Genomic DNA, 11,456 nt, shown 5'->3' on the forward strand with positions numbered 1-11,456 from the left:
ATTCATACTTACAGCCAAGACACCCACTTTTAATAAGTTAGAGTTGCCTGGATAGTTTTACTCTAGCAGGAACCAAGTCTGATTTAAATTCAGAAAGCTACTCCTACCAGAAATGATGATGGATGAAGTCATTCAAATGAAGCAGTATCAGTGTCCATTAAAGGAAGCAAAGGAAACAGCGTTTTGATGACACATAATGAACTTAGGTATCTTATAATAGGAAACAGATACAAATCCAGGAAACCTACTTTCTAGTCTGAAAAAAGCATAAAGATCAGCAATGAGTGAGGGTTGTTTTATTTCAGCACAGCTGGACCCATGAAGGGAGGCTAACAAACATCTAAAAATCAAGAATTACAGTGGTATAAAAAAAGGAAAAGGGAATGTGAAGGAAGCAATACAAATGATTCAGGATTGATTATCAGATATAAATAAATAAACTGCCAGGAGTTTCTGTTTGCAGAAATGGTTCTCCTTTCTCCATCGCTACCACCGCAACGCCCTACTCACCCTCCAAAAATGGAGCTGCAGGACATTTCAGGTAGTCCTTGACTTATCAGCTATTTCTTCAGCGACCATTCAAAGTTACAACAGCACTGAAAAGAGAGACTTGTGACCATTTTTCACACTTACAACCATTGCAATATCCCCGTGGTCATGCAATCAAAATGCAGACACTTGGCAACTGAGTCATTTCTATGACAGTTACGGTGTCCTGGAGTCATGTAATCCCTTTTTGCGACCTTCCAACAGGCACAGTTGATGGGGAAACTAGATTCACTTAACAACTGTGTTACTAACTTAACACTTGCGGTGGTTCACTTAACAACTAAGGCAAGAAAAGTCATAAAATGGAGCAAGACTCACTTAACAAATGTCGCATTCAGCAACAGAAATTTGGGACTCAATTGTGGTCATAAGTCAAGGACTACCTGTATTTATGACAGTTGCTGCATCCCAGATCAGGAATTTGCTACTTTCTAAGCCAACTTCCAACAATCAGAATCAATGCTGGATTCAGTTAATGACTGCATGATTCACTTAACAATTGCAGTGATTCGCTTAACAACCCACAGCAACCATCGTAAAACGGGACATGATTCCCTTAACTGCCTTGCTTAAAGACGTAAATTCTGGTCCCAATTGTGATCTGAAGATGAGGGCTACTTGTCCAGATATTTTTCAACTTATGACTATCCATTTAACCATTCAGAATTACATGGTGCTAAACAAAAATGATTTACAATCAATTCTCTTACATATGACCAGAGCAGCATCCCCGCAGTCACCTTTACTGCAATTTGGTTGATTGGCAACCCTTGGTGGCCCAGGTTCATCTGATTGCTATTTGCAGCTGGTTTCTGACAAGCAAAGCCAGCTGGAGGTCACAAATCATGGTCATGTGATAGCTCACGTATAATGATTGTGGTTAAAAAAAAAAGATTTTTTTAAAAATCGGGGTAGTCCTGTGCTGCTTCATTTAATGACCACACCTCTTAACAACAAATTTTCCAGGCCCGATTGTGATTATAAGATGAGCACTACCTTAGCTGAATACAGTTTATCTTATGTACATGTCCAGGTATGAAATGCTCTAATCTTCGTTACTGGTTCGGAACCGGGAGCGCGTACACAGCGCTTCTGCGCATGCGCAGAGCATCTGTGATGATGTCTGGGTGGGTGGGCGGAGCCTCCGCCCGCTTTCACTACCAGTTCTACCAAACCTGGGTGAACTGGCAGAATACCACCTCTGTACATGTCACATCATACCTACCCCCACTCCACACTAGCACAACAGAGATAGAGAAATGCTAAATTAATGCTGTTGAGAGATGGGGATTTTTTTATTTTTTAGAAAGTAGGAGGACTCAAAACACAATGGTTATTTTTAAACCCAGCCCTTGGTTCACATTTTTGTGGTAGTTGTCCCCTCCCTCCGCTGGAATCATTTAGGTAAGTTTTGCAAAGCACCACCATATCTGTAGATGCAGCCTAGTTTCTTTCTACAACGATTCCTTGGTTAGAAGAAGAAAGGCGCAAGGAGATTTCTTGTTGGCTCCTGACAGTCGAAAGGATGATGTGGCTGGGATGTATTGTATTCCACCCAGCGCCAGCATTTCTTCTAATTCAGCGCAGGCTCTACAAGAGAAATGCAGATTGGGTTGCTTTTTTGTGAAATCATGGCACGCAGCTGGAGTGCCGAAAGACCTGGAGGCTATCACATGTGAAACCAATATAGGAGGATTGCACAGACTTCCAAATAAACTGCTTTCAGGTACTGTTCTCTTATTGCCTTCTCCCCCACTGCTCTGGCTGGCTGGCTTGCTTCCTTCTGATGAAAGAAATGTCCTTCTGGATTCTGCTCCAAGTGGGGAAAAAGACACTGGAGACATGGAGGCTGCTTGGAAAGATGGTTTTAATGGTGGACAGGGCCATATGGCTTGAGTCCTGAACAGAAAAGGTGATCACGTGCTTCAGTGTTGGTGGAGAAAAAGAGAAGGGAAGCCTGAGATGTTGAGTCCCTGGTTTTATCCTCTCTCTGGCCTTGATCTTGATCTTGTATTCTGATTGGTTGTCAGACTCCCATGGGCCCATGAAGGGGCAACACTCTAGGCTGCGTTTTGAATCCAGGTTTGGTTGAGTTCTCAGATGCCATGTGGTGAGTTGAGTAAAGGGCCAATATTATCATGCCTTAATCCATCCCCCTGGAGCTGAAGGGGAGAGCTCTTTATTATGCAAAGTGGACTAGCTTGGCCTTCTTAATGGCCCATTGACAAAGTGGGGATGAGCAGGAAGCTACAGGGAGCGATTCTGTCTTTTAAAACATGTTTCTTCCTTTTCACATCCAGAGAAATATTCTGCCTTTTCAATATTTCCTAGGATATTTCATTTTTCTGGGAGAGGACTGGGTGATAACTTCCTTCCTTCCTTCCTTCCTTCCTTCCTTCCTTCCTTCCTTCCTTCCTTTCTTCTTTTTTTTTTGTAGTTTTAAACATTTTATTAGGTTATAAGCAGGGGTGAAATCCAGCAGGTTCTGACAGGTTCTGGAGAATTGATAGCAGAAAGTTTGAGTAGTTTGGAGAACCGGTAGCAGAAGTTTTGAGTACTTCAGAGAACCAGCAAATGCCACCTCTGTCTGGCCCCAGAGTGGTGTGTGAATGGAGATCTTGCAATATCCTTTCCCTGCCATGCTCACCAAGCCATGTCCAAAAAGCCACACTACGCCCACCAAGCCACGCCTACAGAACTGGTAGTAAAAAAAAATTGAATTTGCCCACTGATTATAAGATAAGATACAAAATACAAAAGTAAATAGGAAAGCAGTGAGGGGAAAGGGGTGGGAAGAGAAGTGAGAAAAGGTTGGAAAAAAGAAGAAAAAAAGCATTGACTTCTGATTCCTTCTGTTGCGGGAAATTAAGGCATTAACATCAAACTGCAACATTTTGCTTTTTCATAATAAGATAAACTAGTCATTTCTATAAGCATCAATGGTATCAATCTACGTAATTGGTAAAACCCAAAATCAGAGTTTCATTTTTTCCCACCTCAAGCGCAAAGTTCAGAAGCCGTCTCCATGGGGAAACAAAGATACTTATATTCTTTTCTTTAATCAAAGTAGTAAATTTAGCCATTTCTGCCAACTCCATCAACTTCTGCAACCATTTGTCCGTGGTGGGAATCGAAGTGTCCTTCCATTTTTGTGTATACAATACTCTTGCTGCTGTCAACATCTGCGTATAGAGGTGGGTGATTTCTTGAAATACAGTTATGGTTGAGCTGTCCCTAATCTTAATAAATCCACTCACACTAGGTGCCTATATATGGGAAATCTTATGACTCCAGTTGAGCACAATACTTCTGTTGCTAAGTGAGACAGCTGGCAAGTGATCCTGTGATCCTGGCCAAAATAGACAAGGAGGACAGTGACCAGAGGGATGAAGTGTGCCTCAGCAGCCTAAAATGGCCAAGTTGAACATAAATCAACCTCTCACTGCATCAATCAGAATAGAGCTGGAAGAGACCTTGGAGGTCTTCTAGTCCAATCCCCTGCACAAGAAGGAGACCTTATATCGATGATGGCAAACCTTTTTCTTATGGCATGCGTGTGCGTGCCAACTCAATCTCCCCTGCCCAACTGTGCATAAGTGTGCAACCTCTCCCCAGGCACCGGAGGCTTTCCTGAAACCTGGGGAGGGCGAAAACGGCCTCCCCCAGCCCCCCAGAAACAGATTGTTTCCGAACTTCTGGTTGGCCCATTGGGGCCGTTTTTCACCCTCCATGGGTTTCAGGAAAGCCTCCAGAGGCTGGGGAGGGCGAAAAATCACCGCAATGGCCCAACCAGAAGTTCAGAAATGATCTGTTTCCAGCTTCCAGAGGGCTGCAGAAGGCCGTTTTTGCCCTCCCCAGGTTTTAGGGAAGCTCCTGAAGCCTCCCGAGGGCCTCCAGGACGGCGTGGGAGGCTGTTTTTGTCCTCCCCAGGCTCCTAGAAAGCCTCTGGAGCCTGAGGAGGCCGCAAAAAGCGTGCCGAAAGTGGGAGAAGTGCTGGTTGCGCATGGATACGCAGGGGGGATCGCATACGCATATGCTCTGGGGTTGCGTATATAGCATTATGGGTGCAGGCACACCCACGCATGACCCCCTGTGCTCTCCCGCTTTTGGCACGCAATCCAAAAAAGGTTAGCCATCACTGCTCTAGTCTAACCTGCTGTTCAGTAAAATGAGGCAAAACTCGTTTAAGAAAGGTTTTATTAGCAACAGAAATTTTCAACTTAATTGTGATCATTAATTCGAGGACTGCCTGTATTTTAAAACACGAAGCTTCAGTGCATGACATTTCCTTCTTCTCATCTCCAGTCTACAATGAAGCTTAAATTTCCCTTTGGCTGTTTCAGTTAAGTAGTGTTTTCCGAGTCCATCTAGAATTAAGATGCCCTGGAGATATTGCAGAGGGATATCTGTGGGCGTTGGAAGAAATTATTGCTGCGACCCTCTTGCCTTCCAAATCCACCCTATTAACTGTCCACTAAATTCAAGCTACCCAAGGACAGTTCTAAAACCCACAAATGTAGAAAAAAATCACACTGGCCCTAAGATAAAGGAAAAAATGCTTTTGTGCACTGTGCTATGTATCTTGTGAGGCAAAGCTTTCGCCTTTATGTGACATTTGGGTAACAGTAAGTGTGATGAGGTGAATCCTTTACAGGCAAGAGTTACGTCAGTTTCTTCCACTGACTGCAAGGGGAGATCAGCAATTACTGCAACGTATTGATTTCCACAGAGCTTTGAAAAGCGGCTTAGAAAAGCCCACAGGGGTTGTTATGCCTTGCAGAGCTCTGATTTAAATCAACTTCCCTCAGCCAGATGCATAGTAGGGGAAATAGGAGTTGTAGCCAACCCATTTGGATGGCAACAGGCAATGGAAAAATTGCCTTCTATTATTATGTGAGCTAAATATAACAGGTTTCATTCCTTGTGTGACTATTATTAGCAAAGGTGCTATTTCTAATGCTTTTCTTGTTACACTCATTTTGGCCCCTTTTTTGTTTCACTACACGAAGAGAAGCAGACATCTTTCTTTAATCATGATGGAATTAATTGTATTTTCTCATTTCCCAGCATGTAACTTGCATTCTTTACCATTACATCGTAAGAAAGGGGTTGTTGAATTGGATCAAATTTGTCCACATTTAGTCTCTGATACGCCTGGAATGTATGAAAGCAGGCATTGCAAAGAAGAGACAATGCTTGCTGCTTTTCCCAATTGTTTGGAGACCAGCGAAGCCCTCTGACTGTAGCTTGCATCAAGCCATCAAACATGGTCGCATAGGGAACTCCATTTTGAAATTATCCTCCCCGTATCCAAGGATCACAGACTGCTGTGGCCACTCAGGTAGCCCTTGATTTATGGCCACAATTGTGCCCGAAATTTATATGGCTAAGCAAGACGGTTATGTGAGCTATGCTCCTCTTTACGATCTTCCTTGCCATAATTGTTAAGTGAATCCCTGCAATTGTTAAGTTAGTAACACGGTTATTAAGCGAAACTGGGTTCCCCATTGACTTTGCTTGTCAGAAGGTCGCAAAAGATGATCATATAACCTCTGGGCACTGCAACTGTCACAAGTACTCGCCAGTTGCCAAGCATTCAAATTTTGACCATGTGACTATGGGATGCCACAACAGTCATAAGTGTAAAAAAAAACGGTCATAAGTTAACTTTTTTCAGTATAACTTTGAATAATCAGTAAACAAATGATTGTAAGTCGACAACCACTTGTAGTAAGTCCAAGGCAAATCCCTTTTTGCGAAAATGTTCTTTCTGTAAGGGCCTGTCAAACTCTGATGCAAGATTAGATCCCATCTTTCTACTATTAATTATTTTTATTGCACTCACTCTTGCAAGCCGTGGAAGATCTTTAGAGCCAACTGGAACAACTTGGAGTTTGTTAACTGGAGCTGAAAGTCAGAAACAAGTGAAGTATACATGACCTAATTTCAAATGAGTTTGTCAGAACTGACAGGGAAAAAAAAACCCCAAGAGAATATCAGCAATCCATATTTTCCTTTCTTTTTCCTAACTCTCCATTTGTAGCAATTCCTTCTCTCCTTAGAGTAGAGTCTCCTTACCTGGTGTCCAGATGGGTTGAGTTGTAGCTGCTAACCATGAAGCCTTTACCACAAGGAATTTTAAAAGCTGAATTTTAGCTTAGTGCCTATTAATGTTTTATTGGGTTTAAGAATATTCTGTTACAGGGGCTTGCTATCATGTGAGTGCTAATCTGGGATTTTTAAAGGAAAGACAAAAGCTGAACATCGCACAGAACAGCATAATAGATTTTAACTGTGTCTAAACAAAACACTAAGGAAAAAGCCAAGTCAACCTTGTGTCACATTGTTTAGTTCTTTGACAATGTTTGCAGAACCTCCTGTAGTGCCGCTTTGGAAATGTGGAACAGAGGGGTTATGTTAGTTTCTTCTTTCTGTAAGTCCTGGACCAGCCGCCTCAATTTGATATCAACTTAGGGTTACAGAAGTCGGCCAAAAGGAAGACATGCCCTCCTTTTTGTCCTCATGCTCTCACTCTGTCTGACACAGCCTTAAAATCAAACATTGTTCAGCTTTTTGAGTGTCATGGGCTTGTAGTTGCTTTACTGTTTTTCACAACAAACCTTTGTGTATTGTGCCTTTGCAAATGGTCTCCTTTCTTTCCCTCATCCATCAATATACTTGACAGCCTAGACTTATGTTATTTAATTATTTCCTAAATCAGGCTACTGACTTCAATCCAGCCCCTACAAATTTATGGTCTGTGTAATCTTGTAGATCATATGATGTGTCCTGTTTCTACGGCAAAGTTTGAAAAGCATGTGGTTGATTTTATATTATCAGTAGCATATGTTACTGAGTATAAATATTTGTTGGAAAAGTCTTTTATTTGGGGGGGAAAGGCTGAAGCGGGAACAAATAATTTCCTATACATGTAGGCTTAAGTAAAAAAAAAATTGGTTATAATTTTTGTTGTGGATGCTAAGAAAGTTAAGCAATCAGTGTGTCTCCTTTTTCCATTTGTCTTATTTTTCAATTGTCCCTTCTCTCCTTTGCCTGTTTAAATATCTGGCAACTCCATACAGTATCCACCAGGTATATTGTACTACAAGTCTCCAAACTCCCAGAAATGTGGACATGATGCCAGTTGGGAATTATGAATGCTGGCTTTCAGCATATCTGCAGCGTGTTAGTTTAGGTAGTCTGCTTTGGATGAAGCCAATTATTTCAGAGGTGGCTGGGCAACATGGTTAAAAAAGGCTGACGCGCAAACAACCGGGCAAAGTTTCAACCACACCTTCAAGGCTACCATCCTCACTTAAAATATATATATATATCCTGCAGACAGGAATGGGACAACTGAAGGTATATGCTGAAGGCAACTCAAGGCATGGCATATCAGACTGTGTTTCATGAAACCCTAGAATTTGCAGGGTGTTGTGGTTCACCAGCGGAGTTGGCAGCAGATTTGGACAGTGAGGAGATTGGGGAGGAACATGGTCCAGTCCTGGAGTCTGGGGAAGGCTTTGAAGAGGACTCTGTGTTGGAGACAGAGAAAGGGCCAAAGCCGTATGTCAGTTATCAGCTGCCTTCAGAGTCAGACATCAGTGAGGCAGATGAACAGCTGGAGCCTGTTTCCAGTGTGCGCAGAGTTGCCAGATGAAGGGAACAGCTAAAGAACAGGGTCAACTTGGGAGTAAAGCCACAGGTGGACGATGAATGGCCCTTTCCAGAGGAATAAAAGAGGAGCGAAAGTGGAGTGGAGTTTTCAGGAGACAATTAGTTCACTTAATTGGTTTGTGACTCTCCGAGACTCCTTGCCAAGTTCTGCAGATATCGGCCTGTCAGCTCTCCAATCCAGATAAGGTCTGTGACTGTAAATCCTCCCTTGAAAGACTTTGCTGGATGTGAATGACAGAATTCACAGTAAATTAATAAAAGGGGTTTTTATCGGAACAAAGAGTTTGCTTCATGCTCTTGGGAAGCCTTGGTCAGAACACTGGGATTCTATCAAAACTTAGAGAAATGCAGCAAATTTCACTCAAATGCAACAAATTTCTGTTTGGAGCTTTGTCTCTTGATCAGGAGTTCTAGAATTTGAAAGCCCTGTGACCTAGGCTAATTATTGTTTATTTCACTAACCAATATGGAGGTATAAATGCTGAGGGTGAATATTGGAGCACACTTATCTTTATAGGCAAGGCCAAACCTCATCGGTAATGGGCTCTATCTTAAAATTCATATAGAATGCTTGGCATTTCTTTTCATTCAGAAAGCACAAAATATTGATTATTGAGATGGCATTAAAAAAAAAAAACAAGTGTCTTTGTAGACGAATTTTGGAAATTGTAAGCAGAGGAAACAGGAAAAACAGTTGATTTGTGTTTCTTTTTCTGGGCTTCTCTCCAAAAAATGACCTCATCTTTTTCTCCAGTTTTTTTTTGTGCCCAGAGCATTACAATGACAAACTTATGCACACATGCAGATGAAGACAATGGAACTGCTGAACCCACAGGAATAGGGATGAACTACGTGTCAGGTCTATTTCAGTGGAGCTTAGCTATATTGAAGGAAAATTCTACCATCCACTTTAGCAGCAGCCTTGGGATTTTTAATGGTAGAAGAAGCAAACACTAAAATAATGTTTCTTTCTGAGGCAGCATCTAGCCGGTATTTCTGTAAAAGCAATCACTAAAAGCCCTTCAGTGTTAAGTGCAATTCTCCTTGGGCGATCTCAGCAAAATCATTTTAACAGCTCCAGAGTCCACTGATGTCCTAACCTACCTCATCTGTTTTACTGAAATCAGTTTTCATTGTCAAGGAGAAACACTTTCCTGGTATGATAATTCATGATAAAGTCTGACCATTCTTTTGAAGGGAGCGCTGATAGATACCTTCCGATAGAAATCAATCTCTTGCTTTTCCAGCTGCTGCTGAAAGCGACTCAAGGCAGGATTTTTCAGACCGTGTTCTGTGTGCAAGAGGTTCACTCAAATGCAACCACTTTTCTATGTTGTAGAGCTTAGGGCCTCTTGATCAGGGCCTCCTAGATTTGAAAGCCCACGACCTACAGCAAGTGCTAAGGAGGTGTAGATGCTTAGTGTGCACACTGGGGCACAATTAGCTCTCTAAGCAATTCCTTATCCAAACATAGCTTTTCCTAAGATCACATTTCAACTGGAGGCAGAGAAACCCAAGCAAAACTCAGCTACTCGAAGGAGTTGCCAGTAGGCACTATGTCAGTGGCTCCCTGTGCTCCAAAAACAGCTTTTTTCTCTTCGAATCTGAACCATTGCACAGCTTGATGGAAGAATTAATACAATCAGAAGCCGTAAAATCATCACACGATAAATTAGGTTTACCGTATTATGGCTGCAGATATCCAGACAACCTTGAGATGGCTGCAAGGTGTTTTGTATCGCTTTGCTTCCATTTAGCAGCCATCTGGGTTCTTGCAGCGCAGATGTGGCCCTAGTTCAATTATAACCAATCTGGCACAGCAACCTTCTTCGTGTGGGGGCCTCATGTTAATAAGACAATACCCAGAATTCTAAGAACTGTACTTCTGGTCAGTCTTCAGGACACCAAACTGGAAAAGGCTGTGCTATGCTAATTCTACAGTTATTTAGGGGCTGCTCTTTCATGGTTTATTGTCATTGGGGCTATGCTCACTACAAACATTGTTTGGAAAAAATGCTTGGTACTTGTTTTAAGAACTGGACTCTTTAATGATCATGTAAGGTACCAATACCACTCTTATAAAGCCTATTAAGACCACACCTAGAATACTGCATCCAGTTTTGGTCACCACACTATAAAAAGGATGTTGAGACTCTAGATAAAGTGCAGAGAAGAGCAACAAAAATGATTAGGGGACCGGAGGCTGAAACATGAAGAACAGTTACAGGAACTGAAGGTGGATAGTCTAGTGAAGAGAAGGACTTGGGGTGACATGATAGCAGTGTTCCAATATTTGAGGGGATGTCACAGAGAGGAGGGGGTCAACCTAGCTGAGGCTTGATGGCTAGACAAGGAATAATGGTGTCAGGATTCCAAGTAACATCCCGGACGGAAGAAGACTCTGAGGCTTGAGTTTCCTCAAAGTTCCATTTTATTAGAGATGTCATATTGTCACATCTGGGAAAACCCGAATCTGAAAGTTTGAGTCCCTAACCAGCACCCACATGTCCATCACATGATCCAATCAAACATCATTCAAACTGGAGATGCCTCCCAGTCACTTCATCGCAGCTGCAGGGCAAGGTGGCCTTGACTCTCTGAGAAAATAATGTTATTTTGACTATATATCACCCATACTCCATATAATCCCCCCTCCCATTTTCCCATAGTAGAAAATGTGACAGGCCTGAAGCCCAAATGTAAAAAGATGGCTTCCAGGTCCGACAAATGGATGGAAACTGATCAAGGAGAGATTCAACCTAGAAATAAGAAGAAATTTTCTGACAAGTGAGAATAATCAACCAATGAAACAGCTTGCCTTCAGAAGTTGTGGGAGCTTCATCACTGTAGTAGTAGCTTTTACTGTTGGCTGATATAAAAGCCTGAAAAAAGTCAAATTTTACTGTTACCCAGAGTCCAGAGTTCTTATTTCTAATCCTTTTCAATGTGTTTAGCAGAGTAATCAGATACAGTAGAATAAGATAGTAACATCATTACAGGAAAGACACATGAAATGCTGTTACCTTCCTACTGAAGTGGTACCTATTTATCTATTTGCATTTTAATGCTTTCCAACTGCTATGTGGGCAGGAGCTGGAGCAAGTAACAGGAGCTCATCCAGTGTCACATGGTACGTGGGTCTCAAACTCGGGATGCCAGCTTTCCAGCAGACAAGCACAGCATCTTTAACCACTGAGCCATTTTGTCATAGCTTTCTCCAATCAACCTCA

This window comes from Thamnophis sirtalis, unplaced genomic scaffold, assembly GCF_051295495.1.
Source record: "Thamnophis sirtalis isolate CommonGarterSnake01/CBP01778 unplaced genomic scaffold, rThaSir2_p1.2 scaffold_6, whole genome shotgun sequence".
Taxonomy (NCBI): domain Eukaryota; kingdom Metazoa; phylum Chordata; class Lepidosauria; order Squamata; family Natricidae; genus Thamnophis; species Thamnophis sirtalis.